Source organism: Ambystoma mexicanum, chromosome 2p (assembly GCF_040938575.1).
Source record: "Ambystoma mexicanum isolate Mex_15411 chromosome 2p, UKY_AmexF1_1, whole genome shotgun sequence".
Taxonomy (NCBI): Eukaryota; Metazoa; Chordata; class Amphibia; order Caudata; family Ambystomatidae; genus Ambystoma; species Ambystoma mexicanum.
Window position 1 is genome coordinate 962,601,393 of NC_090923.1, and position 21,902 is coordinate 962,623,294.

Sequence of the window (21,902 nt, forward strand, 5' to 3'; positions counted from 1 at the left end):
GAACCATTCTCTGGCCTGAAAGCCACGAATTTATGACAACTGGACAGCACTCCACCACTTTAAATAATCTTTGTTGCACTCACCCACTCACTCCAACCCATATGATCTGTTTTATAACCAGAACGCCAAATACATAGCCACTCCTAAGGATAACCCAGAAACCCCTTCTTTAATGTAATTTAAAGCTAGCACTTACTCTTCTATCATTAAGGAGCCATGTATGGCCCACAAAAAGGTTACTGGAAACAATATGACCTACAATTCCGAACTGCTGACCAATTCCCACTGCTAAGAGAGTGTCAACATCAATGGGACGCCTTACATCATAATTTGTCCCTCACAATGTGTACTAGAGTTAATAATTTGGCAATTCAGAACAGCTGATATTTAAATATTGCCGAATCGTTAGTCATACTTCACTTTCAACTGAGGCAAATAAGTGCTATGATATTGGAGAAAATTGATGTCCTGCTAAACCCAGGTGGTGGTACGTTTGCTGGAAAACAATTGTGGAGCTGAAGCCCAATTGGAACTATAGGTCCATGTCGGGTGCTACGTGCTGGATAGGAACCAAGCCATCACACATTAACCATCTTCCCTCATGGGGGGTGGTGGCCAGCAGCCAGCAATGTAGACTTAACCCTACAAGGTTCCCACAACCACCCGGCACACTCCTGGATTATCCTGTTGATGGAACGAATTTATCATGAAGGGTAAGAACCTCAGGCATACAGACATATTCTTTTATCGGAGCATGCAGCCTGGGCTTCCCTTATATGCCGAAGGACCTGTGACTGCGATGTCGGGTCCCAGTTGGTGTGAGGGGACCGACCTCGTGGGTAGGCCTGGCCTGGGCCTGGCCTAGTGCGCAGCGCTTCGCGGCGCTCAAAGGAAGACGCAACCACACGTTAGGCTGCATAAACCCGGACTGGCATTCTAACGCCAGTTCCGGTGATTCCTTTATTTCCGGGTGTCACGTGACCCGGAAGTATCTGGGCACGTGACACCACATTCCTCTCCAACTTGGAGGTGTTTTACAACAGTTAAACAACAAACATGTTATAACGGGTACCGTACACTCTGAGCCACTCTGACCGCATCTTGGCCGGGTTTTCTGAAGGTAGACTCCGTCCACCACGTACCCCTGGAGGCGGGACGACGGTCTGGGCTTCTCTCTCAGGAGGTATCGGGGATTTCCCCTCTCCAGCTTGTCTGCCACTGGGCGCTTGGGTTCAGTCTTATTTTCTTGTTGGTGGGGTGTCTCTGGCTCTCAGGGGGTGGCAAACGTCCTGGGTGTCATTTGGTCTCGGGACGTGCAAGGTGTCGCCGGCTCTCCTCTTGGGGATACCGGGCTCTCTTCCCATAGCTCCGGTGGCACCTTCCTGAAGTGCGACACATTCCTTGTCACTGTTTCGCTCCCTCGGTTGGCGGTAATCATACTGTGGTTTGCGGCACTGACTGTCCACGGTTGGAGTTCAAAATTGAGGGACATTTTCTTGGGCGTCGCCCGGTTCTTGACGATGACAGTGTTTCCTGGTGTTAGGTCTCGGTGGCTGGCTCGCCTGGCAATACACTCTTGCTCATTTCCCCTCAGTCTCATAGCATCTATGGCTGGGATGTCAGGTTCCGGAGCTACCCATTGTGGATGTATCGGGAGCTCTGCCTGTATGGGTACCCCAAACATGAGGGCAGCAGGGCTGATTCCTGTAGAGGAGTGTGGAGTTTGTCTGTGCGTCCTCAGGAATCGATACACTGCCTTCAGCCATGGATGCCCTCGTTCTTTAGCAATGCGGATAACTTTATTGAGTGACCCCATGAACCTCTCAGCGTCACCGTTTGCTTGGGGCCATCTTGGGGTGATCCGCTTGTGTTTTACGTTTATGTCTTTGAAAAATGTGCGCAGCTCTTGGCTGGCGAAGGATGGTCCGTTGTCGCTCTTGACTTTTGTCGGGATCCCATGTGTTGCAAAGATTTTTTCTAGTGTGAGGATCGTTGTCTCCGCGTTGGTGGATTCCACGTGTTCTACCTCAGGATACCTGCTGAATTCATCAATCACAACGAGTAGGTATCCTTTGCTGGCAATGGTACAGTGGTCCATGCTGACTGCCTCCCACCGCTTGCTGCTTCTTGGGGCGCTGGCGATGGGTTCTGGTTTCTCGGCCCTCCTGGAGGCTTGGCAGGCTGCGCAGGACTCCACCAGCTCCACTACTCATTGTTGTATGTTGGGCATCCACATTCTAGACTTTAAGTACGCCGTTGTTTTGACGATGCCCTGATGTCCGCTGTGGGCTAGCCTGAGGGCTCTCTCCTCTAATGACGCGGGTAGCACGATCCGGTGACCCTTGAGGAGTACACCTTCAGGGGCAACTGAGAGTTCATGTCGGATCCCAAATAGCACCCGAAGTTTGGCTTGAGCAGACGTGGTGCGTTGGGCCATGGATGTGAGGTAGTTCTTCCAGTTTCCTGACTGGATGGCTGTGGTAGTGTGTGTCAGGATGGTGTCTGCTTCCGTCTCGCTTGCTATTTCCTGTAAGGTCAAGGCCCGTGGTCGGGCGCAGGCGACTACATGACATACGTGTTCATCTGTTTCTTTCGCGTGGCGTTGTTCCCCATCAGTGGCGGGCCGCGGGTGACGGGACAGGTAGTCGGCTGGGTTGTCCGTCCCTGGGCGGTAGTTCACTTCTATGATGTAAGGCTGCAACTGCAGCATCCACTTTTCAATGCGTGCTGGTGGGTGAGGAGCCGATCCTCGGAATATTGGGATCAGGGGCTTGTGGTCCGAGAATACTTTTGCTTGCTTGCCCAGCAGGTATACTTTAAAATGTCGGCATCCCCACAGGATAGCAAGGGCTTCCTTCTCAATGTGGGCATAGTTCTGTTCTGGTTTGGTGAGTGCCCGACTGGCAAATGCAATGGGGTACACGTTGCCTTCATTGTCTGTTTGAGTTAATACTGCCCCGAGGCCGACTGGGCTGGCATCGACAAGAAGTTTGGTGTGTCTTTCTATGTCAAAGAATGCCATAGTTGTGAAGGCCGATAATGTGTCCTTGATTTGTTGGAATGCTTGTTGGTGAACAGGTGTTCATTCCCACTTCTTATCTTTCTTGGTTAGTTCCCGGAGTGGGCTTGTGATGCTGGCAAGGTCTGGAATGAACCTCGCGCAGTAGGTTGCCATCCCCATGAAACTCCTCACCTCAGTGGCCGATTGAGGGGCTTTGGTGTTCTTTATGTCGTTAACTTTAGAGGGGTCCGGCAACACTCCTTTTGCGTTGAATATGTAACCGAAGAAACATAGTTCCTCCTTTGCGAATTCACATTTTTCTGCGTTTAGTGTAAGACCGGCTTCTTCCAATCTGCCTAGGACTGCTGCCAGGCGTTTGTGGTGCTCTCTTTCGTTGGATGCGTACACAAGAATGTCGTCGCTAATGTTCGTTGTTCCCTCTAGGCCGGTGAGAACTTTGCGGATTTCGTGTTGGAATACCTCCACGGCTGACGATATCCCAAAGTTTAGCCGTTTGTACCTTCTCAGACCAAGGTGAGAGGAGAATGTAGTGATATATCGCGACTCTTTGGCTAATCTGAGCTGGTGATAGCCGGATCTGAGGTCGAGCTTGCTAAAGATTGTTGCTCCTGTGAGGTCCACAATGAGTTCATCTATCGTTGGAGTTATGTGGCGCTCTCTTCCGATGGCTGCGTTGGGAAGTCTCATGTCGATACAGATACGTACCGCGTTGGGTTGCTTGGGTTTTTGGGCAACCACCATGGGCGACACCCACGGGGTCGGACCTGATGTCTTTTCTATTATTCCTGCGTCCTCGAGCTTAGCTAGTTCCTTCTCTACTGCTTCTCTCAAGTGGAACGGTATCCATCGGTGACGTACAGCCTTCGGCTCGATGGTAGGGTCTATGTGGAGCTTTATGGTTCGGCCTTTGAGGCATCCGATGCCTTGGAATATCTTCTGGTATTGTTCTAGTAGGCCATCGAGTTCTTTGTGTTGAAGGCTGAAAGTGAATTGTATTAATTTCAGTTTTTCTGCTGTCCTACAGCTTAGCAGCGTTTCGCAGCCAGCATCCACGACATATACGCGTGCCCGGCAATTGGTGTTGTTATGAGCAAAGTCTGATTCAAAATATCCTTGCACCGGTAGTGGTTTCTTGCATCCATAGGCGTATAGTCGGACCTTCTTCTCGTGGAGTTTGGGCTTCGGGCGGAGCTTGCCAAATGCGGTCGTCGGCATTACATTCACTGTTGTGCCAGTGTCGATGACTACTTTTAGTGGTTCTCCGTCGGCGATGATCGTGTACGATGGTCTCTTCCGTTGTCGGGATCGATGTGGTTCAACAGCCGAGGTGAGGTGCACCCAGTGTATCTGCTTGTTCCCTCTTTTCCGCCTGTCTTTGTCTCTCCTCTCGGGGGATTCGCTGTCATCGCTGTCGTCGCTGTCGTCGCTATCACTTGTGTCTGGGGATCTTTGGGAGTGATCAACGGCTCTGGCCTTTCCTTGCCTGTTAGGCTGGTATGGAGTCTCTCTGGGTGCGAACTTTTTCCGGCGCTCTTGCCCTGGTCGTGGAGTTGGCTCTCTGTCATTTCGGTTCAGCGGGTTTAGACAGACTGCCGCGTAATGATTGAGGCGGTTGCATTTACGGCAGGTTGACCCCCATGCGGGACAGGACTCACCTTTGTGCCACGGGCCGCCGCACCATTTGCAGGCTTTGTCCCTCCCTTGTGGCATGTGGTCCTTTTGCTCAGGCTTCACACGAGTGTTCTGGTGTCTGGATATGGCTACAATGTCTTCCGTTGGTTTCGGGCTGTCGAGTGGAAGTCTCTGGATCGCCACTTCGATCACTGCTACCTGGTCTTCTGTCTGCTCGCGAAGGCGTGCCATTTCTAGGATGCGGGGTAGGCGTACATTCTTCTCTGAGAGGATAGCTCTCCTCAGTTTTTCCGAGGATATGCCGTTGATTATTTGAAGGCGGATGGCGAACTCCTCATCGGGGAACTCGCAGCTGACTGCCATTTCGCGTAGGCGTGCATGGAATTTATCAACCGTCTCGTTTTCCCGCTGCCTAGCCATGCAGAAATGAAAGCGTTCATAGTCCGGGTTGAGGTCTGGTTTGAACATGTTGGTGAGCACCGTCTTTGCAATGTCGTAGTCGTTTCCGTCTCCGCGGTTTGGGATGGCGTTGAACAGGCGTAAGGCGGTAGCCCCGATGTTGAGCAAGAGGAAGGTGCGTTTCTTCTTTGGTACTGTGATATCTCTTGCGTCGAGGTGCATTTCAAACTGTTGTAGGCAGATTTCCCAGCGAATGGCTGCTCCAGTGGTGAATGGGTCAAACGGAGGCATGAGCGTGGTGAGCGCTGGGTCGGGGTGATCTGAGGTGATGCTCCTTCTGGTTGACGAGTTAGTGGTGGCCCTCGAGGGGTTTGACTCTCCACTAGACATGTTGCGTTGCTGGGGTGAGGGCGCAGCCAAGACGCAGGCTTATTGAGCTTCACTCACCAGTGTCGTGATGCAGGTGCCTGGGTGCCTGAATGGTGGCCTTGGTTCGCAGTGGTGTCTTCCGTTAACCTTGTTGGCTTGGCTGTGCCTCCTGATAATTTAAATGTTCAATAGGAAAAAAAAACCTAAATTGTTCTTGGATGAGGCGGGACTTGCTGCAGCCACTTTGTTCCAAGCGCGATGCTCCTAGAACGTTGGGGGGCAGAGAACGAGGCTTTCAAAGTTTCTGTACATCATGCGTGTTGATTTAGAATGTTGGGGGTGTGAAAGTGAGGCTCGGATGCCGTGCGTGTTAATACACGGCTCCGCTCTGCTCACGGGCTCTTCTTCTTCCCGTTCGTCGCCAGTGTGATGTCGGGTCCAAGTTGGTGTGCGGGGCGCGACCTCATGGGTAGGCCTGGCCTGGGCCTGGCCTAGTGCGCAGCGCTTCACGGCACTCAAAGGAAGACGCGACCACACGTTTGGCTGCATAAACCCGGACTGGCGTTCTAACGCCAGTTCCAGTGATTCCTTTATTTCCGGGTGTCACGTGACCCAGAAGTATCTGGGCACGTGACACCACAGTGACGGCAGTGGTAGAAGCCTGACACCAAGATGGCCGCCGCTCTCCACTGAAAGCTATAAAACTAGACCAGGAGGTAGTGGAACAGCGAACCTATGAGCTGTGAGCCGGAAACATCCCGACAAAGATGGTGAGGGTCAGAAAGATGCGCCCGCTCTGAAGCACATTGCTCCCTAGAGAAGAAACCCAGACAGGGAAATGCCCAAACAGACGGTAGTGTGCACCTGCGTTGTACAAGCACTCCAAGGGGACCAGCTACTGGGAACGACCTGGAGGATCAGTGAAACACCTTCAACAGCATGCCACAGAGTCAGAAGCCAGACTCTCTGGCTTTGACGACGGGGAGTTGTGTGACATGGGCAATCCAGTACACGCAACCCAAACGAGGAGACACTTGGATATACACGCACCTGAGGGGCTGACTATACAATGACAGTAGCTTCAGAAGATGTCGGCAGAGGGAAGCAGAGTGGAAACTAACCGTCGATCTCCACAAGGAAACCCCCCACTCTGATAAGTGGGGATATAAAGCACTGACAAGTAAATTAAATTGAGCACAACATTTCAGAAGGAATGAAAATGCAATAATCACTCTGAAGTCTGACAATATTTGCAAATTGTTTTCACTACTCCCTTCTACAACCTATACGCATATCATCCCGTGGTACAGTTGACAGTATAAGGAGACTACAACTCACTCCACACGCTGAGTGGTACAGAAGGGAGATACACCAGTTGAACATCGTTAGGCTGGATACCTGCTATTGCATATGCTAAATCGCCCCGGTACAGGCCCAATAAACTGAGATCCAGGAGATGCAATAGGCTGACACTACCTAGATACTGCAGCTTCAGATACTTAACCCTGCAGACATAGGCAGATACAGAAACAACCGGGAATGTTGATGGGGGCAAAGGCAGACAACCGAAAATTGATAAATACGCATCCCCAATGGCGTGCTCACAGACCCTTACAGATGAACCTCCCACAACACCCAAAGAGGGCACCCTTACCAAACTGGAGAACGGAATTGTTGAAGTCTTCCAGGCAGTACAGAACTCAAGGCTAAGTCCAAAATTGGCCCTATCAGCAATGAGTTAAATCTCATCAGAGCAGACATGCAGAAAATCTCTAAGAGGCAGAAGGCAATGTATCTCAGAGTTACTGAAACTGAAGGGGAGGTGCAGGTACTTGTAAGTAAGGTATGGTATCAACAGTAAGACAGACACAAGTGACCACAGTTCAAAGGTGTTTATTGAACTTCAACAAGGGTATAATAAAATCCTAGATCTACAGATGGGAGTAAGCTATGACCATGAAATAATAATAACGCAGTCCTAGTGGTGTCTTGTCAAAATAAAAGGGCCTATACTAAAAAACCTGTTGCCAATCCTTAACTCGAAATACAAATGGTGTGGGGGTAGTGTTTATGATAAAGAAAGAAGTGTTCACAAAAATGATATGTCAGAATGTTCAGGCCCCCCTTCCTCACGTTTTCAGCACGGAAGAGGTGGTTCACTCGAGCGCAGCACAATCTCTGGCTTCTTTAGCATGAGGATACAGTGCAATCATTAGAATCAGGGCCTTCTGTGCCCATGCCTCTTTGCCTATCAAAGTCTCTTCATGCAGAGGGCCTGATACGACAAAACAAACAATACGTTCTTTTCCTCTTACAAGTACTCAATTCAGGTGATTTACTATTCACCCCGGACACCCTTCAGTCGGGCTCAGATCCCTTTAATATAACGATTGTCACTTTGGATCCCCCTCTTACACGCTCAGATCCTCTTTCACAATGTTCATAGGATAGTCCTTCTCGGGTGACTCACAGTTCACCCGGATCTCCCTCAGCCGGGCTCAGATCCACTTTTTAATACAATTAGTCTCCCTCAACCGGGTTTGGACCAATTTCAGTTAGCATCAACTAGCAAAGACTTTTGAATGTGCACAGGCTTTTGCTTGACCCGTTGCATGACCACTTCAATTTCATAATTCCTTTTTACATTTTCCACCTTTCAGTTGGATACCTAACAGAGACCTTCGAATTAGCACCCACTGTTTACGGTATCTGTCTTGGCTTCAAAAGTTCAGTCACTCATCTGCTGTTTAATTATATTTGTGTATCTTGTCTCATACACTGCAGACACTGATCTCTTCAGTTTTCTCTATACAATGTTGCCAATTGCAACCTTGGCTTTAACACAGACCGGTCTGGTATCAGTCGCCCCAACTCACCAGCTGTGCTGACTTTACTGGTGCTGCTTTGTTGTAGGAGCCAATGATAGTTCCACAGCGTCAACAATCCTCCCGCCTTGGTTATCAACATGGAAGAGCACTGGGTACCTCTGACACACAATACATGTTTCTTCAACTTTGGTTTCTTATTGTTTGTTTGTTTGTTTATTTATTTGTAACACGCACCAGACTCAGGGGAATCAGAGCGCGAGGACAAGGAACATATTCCGTTTACATGGTTGCGAGATACAGAAGAAAAATATAGCATCATTTACAGGATTGCAGAAATAATACACAGAAATATTACACAAATATACAGAGATAATGTTGCATAAGTATGAGACACTATATACAATAGACGTTACATTGTGAGGAGGAGGAGATCATGTGCGGCACGTTTGGGTTAGATATCGTTGGTTTTGAACCAGTTGATGATGTTTTGTCTAAAGTATGGGTAAGCTTGGTCCGCCCTAAGGAAAGGTGGGATGGAGTTCCAGAGTTCCAAAGTTGGGCAGCTTTGACAGGGAAGCTATTATCACCAATTGTCGCTCGTTTGAAGGAGGAGACTGTCAGGCAGTTAGTGTAGGCTGCTCTGGTCGGTCGGAATGTTAGTCTTCTATTAAACCTCTCTGTCAGGTAACTAGGTGCTGAATTATTGAGGCATTTGAAGGTTGGTGAGGCAGTTTTGAGTCTAATTATGTTGATAGTTGAGAGACAATTAGATTGTCTCCTTGCTGTAGATATATGGTCTCTTTTGGTCATTCCTAACACTGCTCTCAGGGCATTGTTTTGGAGTATTTGAATTATCTTGGTGATGCGTTTGTTGGATCCGATGTATAATGCATTGCAGTAGTCCAGCTTGGACAGCACAAGTGCTCTGGCCAGTGTGGTACAGCTACTTGTTGAGAGGAAGGGTTTGGCAGACCTGATCAGTTTACAAGTATAGGCTGTTGATGATGCCATTGCATTCACTTGTCAGGGAGAGGCTGGCGTCAAGGTAAAAACATAAAGTTTTCACCTCCTTAGCAACCTTGATCGTATTGCCATCTATATCAAATGAAGTATAGAGGTGGCCGAGTTTGATAATATTGGGTGTGGTCCCCAGGATGATGAGCTCCGTTTTGTCATCATTTAGGCATAGATCATGGAGTGCCATCCATGCCTGGATGATCAGGTATATCCTATTCACCAAGGCCAAATCCTGATTGTAATCCCCCGCAAGTGGGATGAGAATCTGGGTGTCATCTGCATAGTTAGTGTAGGTGACACCGAGATAATCCAGATCATCAAAGAGAGGCTTGGTAAATACATTATATATAGTGGGAGAGACACAATATCCCTGTGGGACACCACATGTGATAGGGATGGGATCAGCTGCTTCTGATATTGAGAAGACTCTCATAGATCTTTCAGTTAGGAACGATTGAATCCAGGCTATGGCTCGGTGCGAGAAGTTCTCTGCTGACTCTAGGTGGTTGCAAAGAACTTTATGGTCCACCAGATCAAATGCTGCTGAGAGATCCAGGAGAAGTAGTAGGGCATATTTTCCCTGATTTCTCAGCTCATCTACTTGGGCCTTAAGGTCTATGAGTGCTGTTTCGGTCCCATGCTGAGGTCTGAAACCTGATTGCCGGGTGCCGAGGAGTTGGTTTTTTCCAGGAAATTCTGAATCTGAAGGTATGCCACCCTGTCTAGTATCGTTAGGAGGAATGGCACTGTAGTAATTGGCCTATAGGTCGTAAGTATGGCAGGGTCCAGTGTTTGTTTCTTCAGGAGGGGGAGGACCCATGATTCCTTGAGGTTTCTTGGGATGGTACCTGTCATGAATGATGCGTTGATGAGCTTGGAGATGAACAGAGATAGCTCTCTTGCTGCGTCTTTTATAATTTGGACTGGACATTTATCTCCTCTACAATTAGATGGTTTGAGCGAGAGTATTCTTTTTTCGACCTCTAGTATGGAGACTTTAGTAAAGTTGAAGCGAAGTGCTGGTTTAGGTAATGTGGGTGGGTTACCAGCTTTGTAGGTAGATGTTGGTACGTTTAGTATTTTTTTGACAATTTTAACTTGAAGAGTGGCGATTTTGTCAGTGAGTGCTTTCTGTATATCAGAGCACACAGTCATCGGGAACAGGGATGAAGTTCTCTAATTCCTTTAGTATTGTGAAAAGTTCCTTAGTGCCTGAGTTCGCTTGCAATATCCTGTTGTCAAAGCTTTCTATTTTTGCTCGCCGTATTTCAGCTTTCTATTTTGTTAAGATGCTAATGAGGTTGGCTTTGTTCAACTGTGATGGTGTCAGCCTCCAGATGGCTTCACATTTAAGTTTTTCTTTTCTTAGTGATTGTAGATAGGGCATAAACCAGGCATTTAGGTATGCTCTTGGATTGCTATTCCTCATTTTCAGTGGGGCAATGGTATCAAGGGTTTCTGTCATGAGTTTGTTAAATTTGTTCACTAGGGTGGCTGGATCTAGTGATTCTGGTAGTGAATTTAAAGTGGGGAGTATTAGTGGTAGGAGTCTGTCAGCTGTTATATTTTTTTTGTTCCTGGTCAGCATGCGAGGTGCTATTGTTTTTATTTGGGTCGGGTTAGCTTTGGCATCTAAGGTGAACGCTATAAGCGAGTGGTCAGTGCAGACCAGTGTGCTGATGGTAGTAATAGTGGTGTTGCAGTCATAGTCAGCCACCCAGTCAAGGGTTCTGCCCTTGTTGTGGGTAGGCTATGTTACTTTTTGGGAGAAACCAAGTTCCGTTAAGATGTTGGCAATGGATGTTGCGTGTGCATCTTTAGGATCGTTGTAGCCCAGGTTCATATCTCCAAGTAGGAGTGCTTGCGATGAATTATTACTACTTTATTCTCAAAGGCTCATGAAAGTAATGGTCTTTCTCTGAAAAGGTCAAGGACACTTCCCTCCTTGCAACCCTCTTCGGTCTTGCCGTCTTTCTCCTTGTATTAAACTGCCATCTTGGAAGTGCTGCTTCCTCATATGCTTTGCCTTGCTCAAACTGTGCTTTTGCGCACCACCTTTTATCCATGTGGGGAAGTGTGATGGAAGTCAGGTGTGTGTAATGATCAGTAATTGCCTGACCCTGCCTGACTATTGTATTGGGACATGTCAGGCATACAGCTGAGGTGTTAGTCTGTTTTCTCTCACAGTGAGCTGTCTGTGAGAAAGTGTTTGTGCTAGAAAAGGTGGGGGGAGTTCCTAAGTGTAGGAAAGGAAGGAAGTGTGCGAAAAGGTGTTACAGGAAAGGGGAAACCCCGTATCGCCATCCGGTGTTCCACTACCACTCCCTGAAGACCCCTCATCCAGGTGATCTTCCCGCGCTAGCCACCCATCAGGGACTGGATCCAAAAGCGATGGCCGTGTCCTGGCCACTAAAAAAAACAGGTTTCTAGACTGCTACAGACGACCAAGCTCCTAGAGGCATGAACAGAGGACACGGAGGGCCATTCAAGAATAAACAACTTATGCATAGTTGGACTCCCAGAGGGCGAAAAAGGGGACTCCATGGAGCTGTTCATGGAGAAATGGTTACATGAAAAACTGGGACCAAAAGAGATTTCCAAATGGTCCACAGTAGAGCACGCCCATAGCATTCCTGCACAAAGACCCCCCTGCTCCCAGTACTAGACCCAGACCCATGGTAGCTCAGATTTTTAACCATTGAGACCAGGATCCACTCCTGCAGATGGCCGGGCAGAAAGGTCTGATATGATTCAACAATGCATCAGTCATGGTATTCCCAGACGACACAAAACTCGTCCTACAACAGAGACAAACCTTTGATGAACTAATGTGAATCGCGGAACGCGTTACATGTTGCTATACCCAGCCAGACTAAAAATCATTCAGGGGGACAGGCACTGGTTTTGTAACTCCATGGAAGAGGCATAGGAATGGTGGGAAGCTGAGGGCAGCTGGTCAACTAAATCACCAATGAAGAAACAGGATGGTAGACCATCCGGCCGCCAGGAACCCAAAAGTCATCCAAGCTTGGGAGAAAGAGTATGGTCTCCTAATGATGCATGGTCTGGAAGAATCACTGAAGCAACAAATGGAACTTTACAGATGGATGGCAGGGACAATGAGACAAGGGAAGTGACTGAAAAACATGGATGGTGCAGACTCCTTAGAACAAATGACTGTATTCCCTTGTTTACCAGGATTGGGCCACGCCTGGGAGCATTTATGATGAGACCGAAGATGCAATCACAGGAGGATCTATGTTTTTGAGATTGGGTGGGAGGAAAGGTAATCTGTGGGTTACCTATTGTTTGCCTTACCCCTTGAAATAAAGGGAGATTGAGGCGCTGGACCCCTGGCGCAGAAGCAAAAGCCATACACTCCCCCCTGCAAGAGCATAGGTGACTGCTGAACACCGAGGTTGCAGGTATTGAATAGGAAATACTGTCATGTTAACAGGTATTCACCAAGCTGTTGGGGATTTTATAGAGTTTAAGGGGGATGAGGGAGGAAGGGGGGAATTATGGGAATTGTTTCAACATGGACTCAATCTGTTAAGAGATATTAAGACCCAGCCTTTGTGATCTGGAATGTCAACTGCCGGTGGAGGTGGGACCCACTAATGATACCATGGGGCTTCTCACAATATTCACATGGAATGTACGAGGAATGCATTAGGTTAGCAAATGGAGGGACATTCTGGGATACTTGAAAAGATGGGGGGTCACGTAGCATTCCTAAAGGAGACAAACCTAACCTCAACAGAACTCGAGAAGGTCAGGTTGAGTTGGGGAGCAATGTTGGCACAGGGCACCAGCTTCTTTTCCTATTCCAGGGAAGTATTAAAATTGATAGACAAAGGAATTCCTGTACAGATCACTAAAGTATTTCTTTTCTTTTATTAGCATTTAGTTTCAATAGAAACTTTTTTGCTGTTACATAGTACTTATTCAGATCACCGGAATTGGTGGAATAAACAGTAAGAAGAGAAAAGAAGAATAAGAAGTAAAGTTAGTGGAAGAATCTGAGAAAAGAGCATAATAGGTAAGGAAGAATTTTAAGTAAGAAGAAAAAGTAAAAAGGCAGGGATACATAAAATAGTAAATGAAATAATAATCCTAGCAGAGATATACAATAAAACTTAACATTTACTAAATCCCTTGGAGAAGAGAGGAAGAAGAGAAAGAAAAAAAGAAAAACATTAGTCTCTTTTAAAGTTCGATTTTCGGCACAAAATCTTCGTAGGAGATTGGATCGAATGTAGTCCACGGCCTTGCAGTTCATAATCAAGTGGCGAAGCGATTCCAGTTTGTGGCCACACAGCCTACAGCTGTAGTCTCTTGTACCTTTGGCTTTCCTTACTTCTAAAATCTCCTTGGTTGGAAGTAAATTAAGACGCAATTGCTGTCGTAAGGTTGCTGAGGGGAACTTAATCACATATAAAGGAATTGTTCCTTGTTTGCTTAGTGCAGTACAAACCTTTCCATCACTAAAGTCATTTGAGATGAGGGGCGAAGGACACTAATCTTGTTAGGGACTCTGGAAGGGAGAGAAATATGTTTAGTCAACACATATGCCCCTAATACTGACAGCAATAAATAATTACCAGGGGTAGAACAAATGATGGGAGGACACAGATATAGGGAGATGATATGGGGTGGGGACTTGAATTGCTTACTTGACCCACACCTAGACAGATCGGATTCCAAATCGACATGCAAGTCATTAGCATAAAAATCCCTGAATCAAAGCATTTCAGACCTAGATTTAGTTGAGTTATGGCGGGAACAAAAAAGGAGCAGAGAGAAGATATTCATTCTATTCGCACCCACACAACACCTACTCACGCATATTAGTGTTCAGGGATCAGTTATCAAATTTTAAGGAGGTAGTCTACTTGGGGAAGACACTCTCTGACCATGCCCCACTGAAGGCTACAATGACTTGTGGGATAAGACGGAGGGAGGGGTCATACACAGGTGGACACTTAGGGCAGAGTCATTTAAAGACGCAATCAATTTAGCTGATTGAGGAGCAACCAGGGGGCGCAGATATGAGCTATGCTCCTGCGTTCGTCCCTGCCACTGAGGCTGGAAAAAAGGGTTGGCGCCCCTGCTGCAGCCCTCAAAGAGCAGATTTGACCCCCACACCGGAGCAGAACCCCTGGGGACCCTGCAGGTGAAAAAACTGGGGTGATTGAATAAAACAGTGTCAAGAGGGAAGCGGAGCACCGAGTGAGTGAAGGCGGGCCTGCAGTTCCACGTGATAACACAGCTGTCTCGGAAGGTGCTCTGCAGCTGACAACGTGCGAGGCGACAAGGAGCCTGGCAGAGCTCCTGAGGTGAGGTGCTCCCCCACCCTGACACTATCGCTGTGACAGAGCATCCGGGAGGGGCTAATGAAGTGGAAGCAGCCCGGCGCGAGCTGCCCCCAGCCCAGAGGTATCCTTGCCCGAATCAGCCAACAGAGATCCCACGAGAGGGAGGTGCGGGTGACCGGAGGAGCTCACAGCCCCCCCTCTGGTTCGCCCCGCTTGAAGCCACGGAAATCAAGGGGTGAGTGAACTTTTAGAGCCTGTGTAGCGTTCCTTGGACACCTGTACCCTCCCTGGCCTAAAGTGGAAAGGCAGGCCCCACCGTTGACTTGAAGTGCTGATGGGAGGCCAGGGGGGTGAGTAACAGCGGGCCAAACTCCAGAAGTAGCGTGCCTGGGCCCAGGAGCAGAAGCCCCGTTGGGGGAGGGGCTCCTCCTCTTCCCTGGGATATATACACTGCAAGCACTGTGCAAAACACCAGGCCCAATCTCTCCTCATCACCCTGGGTGAGCAGGATCAGTACTTTGGAGCAGCACCCTCGTGGGGCATAGGAGATAGGGAGTGGTGGCTAGGGTCACACTAGCTTATGCTCAAGTGCTAGCTTGACTGTTCACTGGATGCAACTGCCCTCCATTGTTGACTCCCGGAGGAGCCTCCATTTGCAGGTCTTTTATAAATCAGGCTATAGGCCTGGGCGCCCAGCGATATCAAGGTACGAGGTGGCCTGCCCGCCACATGCCCATCCTCGAATATTAGATAGCCCCGGAGGGTACAGCCCGGGAGAAGTAAGGTGTGCCTGAACGCCACACACATGGAACTCTACTCGAACCTTGGAAGGGTCCCCCAGATGTCCTCGTCCATGAGTTGGTCTGACTCTCTTCAACAATTTCGGCGCCAGCAAACCCCACCTTTTCGCACGCAGCAATGCCCACCATGTCGACAGTAGATGCAGAGGAGACGCAAGCAGCAAAGGTATGGCAGCCCTGTGGGATGAAATTTGGGGCTTCAGGGTAGACTTGAAGGCCTAGACAAACAAGTTGACATTATGGATGAACGCATCCAGGGCCTGGATGCTAACCAAACATCTGTGGACCTCCCAAATTGATATGAGACTTTTGGAACTGGAACGGCAGGACGAAAAGTGCACACTCAGGCTGGATGACCTGGAAAACCAAGAGCGAAGTAATAACTTGAGGTTCCTGGGCTACCCGGAGAAAGACGGCGAGACACAGGCAGACATCCTAAAGGCCATCAAGGCAGTGCTCAGTAAGCTCTTCGATGATGGAAACACCAGTGAACTAACGATCGATAGAGCTCATAGAGCAGGAGCAAGCTCCAGGGGGCAAAGATCAGTGCTTGCAAGATTCCATTACTTTGCAAAGAAGACAAACATCCTGGAGCTAGCGAGGAAGAGGGGCCCGATAGAGTGGGGGGATGCCCGAATAACCATATATCAAGATATTTCATTATTTACCCTCTGCAGGAGAAGGTTGTGTGGCCCCCCTAACAAAGTAGCTTCAATCGAAAGGGGCCTGACACAGGTGGGGCTTCCCCTTCTCGCTCTCCTTCAAATATGAGGGCTTCAAATATTCCCTCATCATGGAAGACGGCATCCAACGTGTGACACATGAGCTCCTAGGAGATTCCGCCCCATGCTCCGGTAACCCAGAAGGGAGTTAACCGAGTACCATAAGGCGGATGGCTTTGTTGAGAGGTGCAGCATCCGCAGCAACAGGAAGTTTAGGAAAGTGGCTGCGGTCTCCCCAACAGTTCCTAACGGATAGGTCTGTTCCCCAAGGAACACACAGAGTCCTAGTGCACGGCAAACCTTCCGGGACCCGAGAAGTTATCTGTTTGGGCTCTGAGTCAGAAGAGGGCCGGGGGCCCCTTTGTGACCCATCAGAACTTTGGTCCAAGGCCCGGTTTGGATCCATATGCTGCCAGACGCTGGAGGAGTTACCCTGGCGATGAAGCTGTGGTCTCGGGAGCTGTTTGGTAAACTGGAGACATTCTGAAGTATTATTGAAAGTATCGAGGGGGTTGTACGAGTTGATCATTGGTTTTGTTGGTCTCACACCGGGGGAGGCTCAGAGGAGGTGTTTGGCTTCAGGCTAAAGCCTGGTGGGGGTGGGGGCTGGTGGCCTGGCCCAGTGGCAATTGCTACGCACAGGTAACCCAAGCGCTTGTAAGGGGGTGGGAGGTATGGGGGGATTTGTTGTCATATCTTTTCTTGTTCATTCTTAATATGCTACCAAGCTCTATTCCGGTGCACAGGGGGATGGGTCTGGGTTCAATGAATTTGCACATCCCGATTCCTGGTGGGGTGAACACACTGCATTCAACATAGAGATGCTCATGAGTTTGTTGCGCCTCCCTGATGGATGACAAAAACACGCACTGACACTGGGATCATGCAACGTACAAGGTTTGAACACCCCACACAAACGAACCCTAGTAGTGAGGGAATTCAACCATCTAAAGTTGCACTTCATGTTTCTTCAGGAGACCCACTGGGCGCAGGGAATTGAGGCCATCCAGCCAGGGGGTAAATGAAGTCCAAATGTTCCCGGAGAGGTGGGCGGAACTCTAACAATATAAAGAAAACTTAAGGCACTTCTAGCCTGTCAAACGGAATGGAAACTGGCCTTCTTGAAACAGAAATATATGCAAAAGGGAGAAAAGGCCAATAAGATCCTAGCATGGAGGTTGAGGGAGCTTAGAAACAGTCGTAGAGTAGATGCTCTGTGCCCCACCAAGTGCCTGAAGCTGCTTGAGGATTCTCGGATAGCCAAGGAATTCCGTCAGTTCTATGACACGCTTTACACTTCAGAAGATAATGGAGACGTTCTGATGCTGACTGTTTCCTCGACTCCCTCCCAATCCTGCGCCTCCCTCCAGAAAAAGCAAATCCAATGGAAGTGCCCATCACTCCCCAGTCAATGCTAGCCGCCCTGATCGTAGTCATACATAAAGAAGGAAAAGACCCTGTCCATTGCTCGTCATACAGGCCCATTTCCCTCCTGGACACTGATGTGAAAATTCTAGCAAAATTCCTAGTCAACAGATTGGCCCAAAATCTGCCCTTGTTACTGCATGGGGACCAGGTGTGGTACATTCTCGGTAGACAGGTAGCAGACAACATAAGAACATAAGGAAGACCATAAATCTATTCCATGAGGCAGCCCAAAGAGGACTAGGGGCTCACCTCCTCATATCGATAGACTCTGAAAAGGCATTCGACCGGGTCGAATGGCTCTACATGGGCAGAGTCCTACAGAGGATGGGACTAGGGGAAACATTTAGAGGGTGGATTGCATCCCTTTATAATGGCCGACGGTGAGAGTGATTGTTAATGGCACCGTCTCCTCGTCCCTCCGCCTCACTAGAGGGACTAGAAAGGGCTGCTCCATCTCCCCCGTTATATGCCCGGGCTATGGAGCATTTGGCTATTGCCATTAGGTTGGACCAGGGGATTTCAGATATCCAATGGGGGAAACCAGACTTTAAATATCATTGTTTGCTAATGATATTCTCTGCTACCTGACGAACCTGCTGGAATCCCTCCCTCACCTCCAAGCCTAGATAGAAACTTTCGGCAGATTCTCGGGTCTGAAAGTAAATCTCTCCAAGTCAAGTGTAATGCCCATGGGAGGAGATGACCGGGACACCATTGGAATAAGATTAATTAGTGGAATGAGAGTCGAATGTGAGTCCTCCCCGTAGATGAGTGTTAATATCCGTAGGGACATGGAAGCCCTGTAAGCCCTCAACTATACCCCTATCCTGGAAAAAATTAAGGCAGATCTGCAACAGTGGGGCCCACTTACCCTATCCTGGTTTGGCAGAATGGTATCAGTAAAAATGAACGTTCTCCGCCATCTCTTGTACCTTTCACGACACTCTCTATCCGCCTGCCAGACTCCTTCTTCACGTCATTCCAGGGCATGATCCAACAGTTTATCTGGAAAGGGAAAAAGCTGAGAATTAAATATGCGACCTTGACACTCCCTAGGGACCTGGGGGGATTTGACCTCCCGGACTTTAAAATATATTATAAAGTGGCACAGCTTTGGGTAATGATGGAGCACTTGAGGAATGACATGGGTACCTATTGGACATACTTAGAGGACACCCACACTCACCCCAAGAAAGTCAGAGACCTTCTGGGGTCCCAGCTCAAAGAAGTCCCCCTCCATGTAAGATCCCACCCCACACTGGGGGTCCTTTGGGAATTATGGAGATGTAACAAGGCAAACACTCTTCTCTTCTCCTGGCCCTCCCCCCGGAGCTCCCTGTGGGGCGCCCCTCTCGAACTGGGCATCATTTGGCTTTGTAATACACAGCAGTGGTTAGACATGGGGCTAGAGAGAGCTGTGCAGCTGTTTACGGAAAATAGCTTCATTGACTACGAGGCCTTAGCCGAGGCCATGGGTACTTCCCCACTATCGGTTTTTGAATATCTGTGCGTGAAGGGCGTTTTGACAGACCCAAAGTGGTGTAAGGAACTCTTCCACCCCTAACCCCTTCGAGAAGATAATTGCTGAATCCCCCAAAAGGAAGGGCCCACTCTCCAGAATCTACAGAGTCTTGGTCACGGCAAACCTGGAGGGGAGACAGAATTTCAAATGATTTTGGGTGGAAAAGGTGGGCTCTGAGATAGAAGATGAAACCTGGGGCGCGGTTTGTAAATTGATGCTGGCGGGGTCTCTTTACACGGCAGCGATGGAACACAACTTTAAAATCATACATGCTTGGCACCTGCCCCAGCTAGACAAAATTTTTGCGGGGGTCCCTCCCCTCTACCCTAGAGAATTTGGCCAATAGGGAACATGGTATCACATGTGCTTGGAATGCCTGTTTGTTCAGATTTATTGGACTGAATTGTTGAGTTGGATTAAAGACATGGTTGGCATCTCCCCGAAAATGCACCCTATTGAACTCTTGCTTGGCGTTCTGGCCCCTGGATCTGAAACTACCAGCTTCCCGAGAGTAGTGGAAGCCATGCTAAACTCTCAGCGATTGTCTCTGACAAGATGGACACTTACTGCTGGAGTGGAGTGTGGTTCTGTTAAAAGAAGGGTGTGAAGCCCTGAAACTTTGATTTGTGCTACACTCTAGGTTAATGTTGCTCTCCAGGTCCCCGGGTCTAGGGGATCTGATGTAATGTGTAAACCACGTGTGCAGATCCCACCTTGTCAGTTATCTTTTGAACGCTTGGACTCAATCTCGCCTATGTGTGTGTCTCCACCCGATAGTCGGGCTTGGTAGCTAGAGTGCGGGGGGGATAAAGAAGGGGGTGGGTTAAAATTGTTGATGACTTTGGGTGTGTTTAATTTAAATGCTCATTAAAAATCAAAGTGAAAAAGAAAAGACGCAAGTTATAGGCGTCAGATCCATAAAGCCATAGTGGACTATTTTGAATTCAACGAGGAATAGCTGGGAAATGATGGAATAATATGGGAAGTCATTCAAAGTAACTGTTAGATTAAAATGCTTGGCAACTTCTTGCGGCCTCTGTTCCACACTAAAATGCACTCTAAGGGGTCAGGGATACAGATAATGACTTTGGAAGGAGAAATCATGAAAGGGTCTTTGTGCAGGGCGGAACTCCGGCAGGAATATGTCCTCTGATATGAGGCACAAGAACGCTTGGGGAAACATGACTATGGAGACAAGGCCGGTCGCCTTCTGGCTTGGCTTCTTAGAAGGGAAGAACCAAGGGGTGCAATAACTCAGATCATGTCAGAGGGAGCTAAACTTGTCACAACACAAGAGGGCATAAATTAAGTCTTTCACACTACTATGTTAATTTATATAAATGTTGGGGTCCAATGGACATCGAAGACATGACTGAGGCACTGGGGTACGCCTGTCTGCCAAAGATGAGCACAGTAGCTGCAGAGGCAATGGAGGAACCAGTGACAGAGGGGTCGATTACAAGTGCAATTGACTTCCTTGATTCCCTTGGGAATGGGAAAACATCAGGGGGGCATGACCTCCCGGCAGAACTTTACAAAACATATTCAGATTTATTGGTTCCCAAGTGGAAACAGCTCTATGATTTTGGCTTTCAGACAGGGCTCCTGCCGTAGTCTACGAAGAAGGCAACAATAGTGGTGTTGCTGAAGCCTACGAATGACCCGCAATACTGCGAGTCATACCGCCCGATCTCACTATTAAATCTAGAGGTGAAAATATTAGGCAAGTTGATGGCTTAAAGGTTATTGAAGCAGACGTCACACCTGGTTCACCAAGATCAGTGCGGCTTTGTGTGGGGGAAGGAACACAACCATGAACCTAGTAAAGCTCCAACATATTATAGAAAGGGAGCAGGATGTGGAGGAGGAGCTGGCTGTCATTTGTCTAGACGCAGTCAAATCATTTGACTCAGTAGAATGGGGATGGCTCTTTCAGGTACTAACATACTTCGGGTTAGGCCCAAACATGATGAAATGGATACGGTTATTATAACAAGATACACTGCCATGGGTGAAAACAGGTTTCTCCCAGATGGCAGCTGTAGAGGGGAACTCACCCGGGATGTACCATGTCCCCCATCTTGTTTGCCATATCACTGGAGCCCTTGGTGGGTATCTTCGGGAGCCATTTAAAGACTCAGGAATATCAGTGTATGCAGAGGATTCTCTCTTATATGTACAGAACCCAGGGCTACATATTCCATACATGCTAGAAGTACTCGAACAAATCGGGAAACTGTCCAGAAGTCAATGGTTTTTCCATTGTGTTTTCTTAAAGGGAAATCACAGGGGGAGCTACCAGAGGTTGGAAAATGGTGGGAAACCGACACCTTTTGGTCTTTGGATGCCTACTTTGCATGTTTTGTTCTACAGTGCAGCCCTTTGTTGCTGAGGCTTTCTGAATTTTCATTATCTTTTAAGCAACAGACTACCCAGACCTCCACCCTTTTGTTGACCCCCTGCATTTCCCATGGTGGGGTCTGACACTAAGTTTCACAGAGGCTCACATTTTAGCAGCAATTAGTGGGCCATCCTTTTTTGACAATTTACCAGCTAACACTGAGGCCGACTCCATTATCTCAACAGATAGACTGCTTTGATTAAAGAAAAATGCCCTCTGCACTGAACTACATGGGCACTTATTAAAAGAATATTTAAAGGACAACATTGTTCCTTTGGATCTCTGAATTTAAACAGCGGCAGTACTTTTTCTAGAAGACAATGAGTACAAAATTGATTTTTCCCAAATAGCCACCAAATGTAGTCAGGATTTAATGTTGCACACCATCAACACAGCTGCTAGGTTAGCAGACAAGATTAAACAAGAGTTGACATTACACAACCA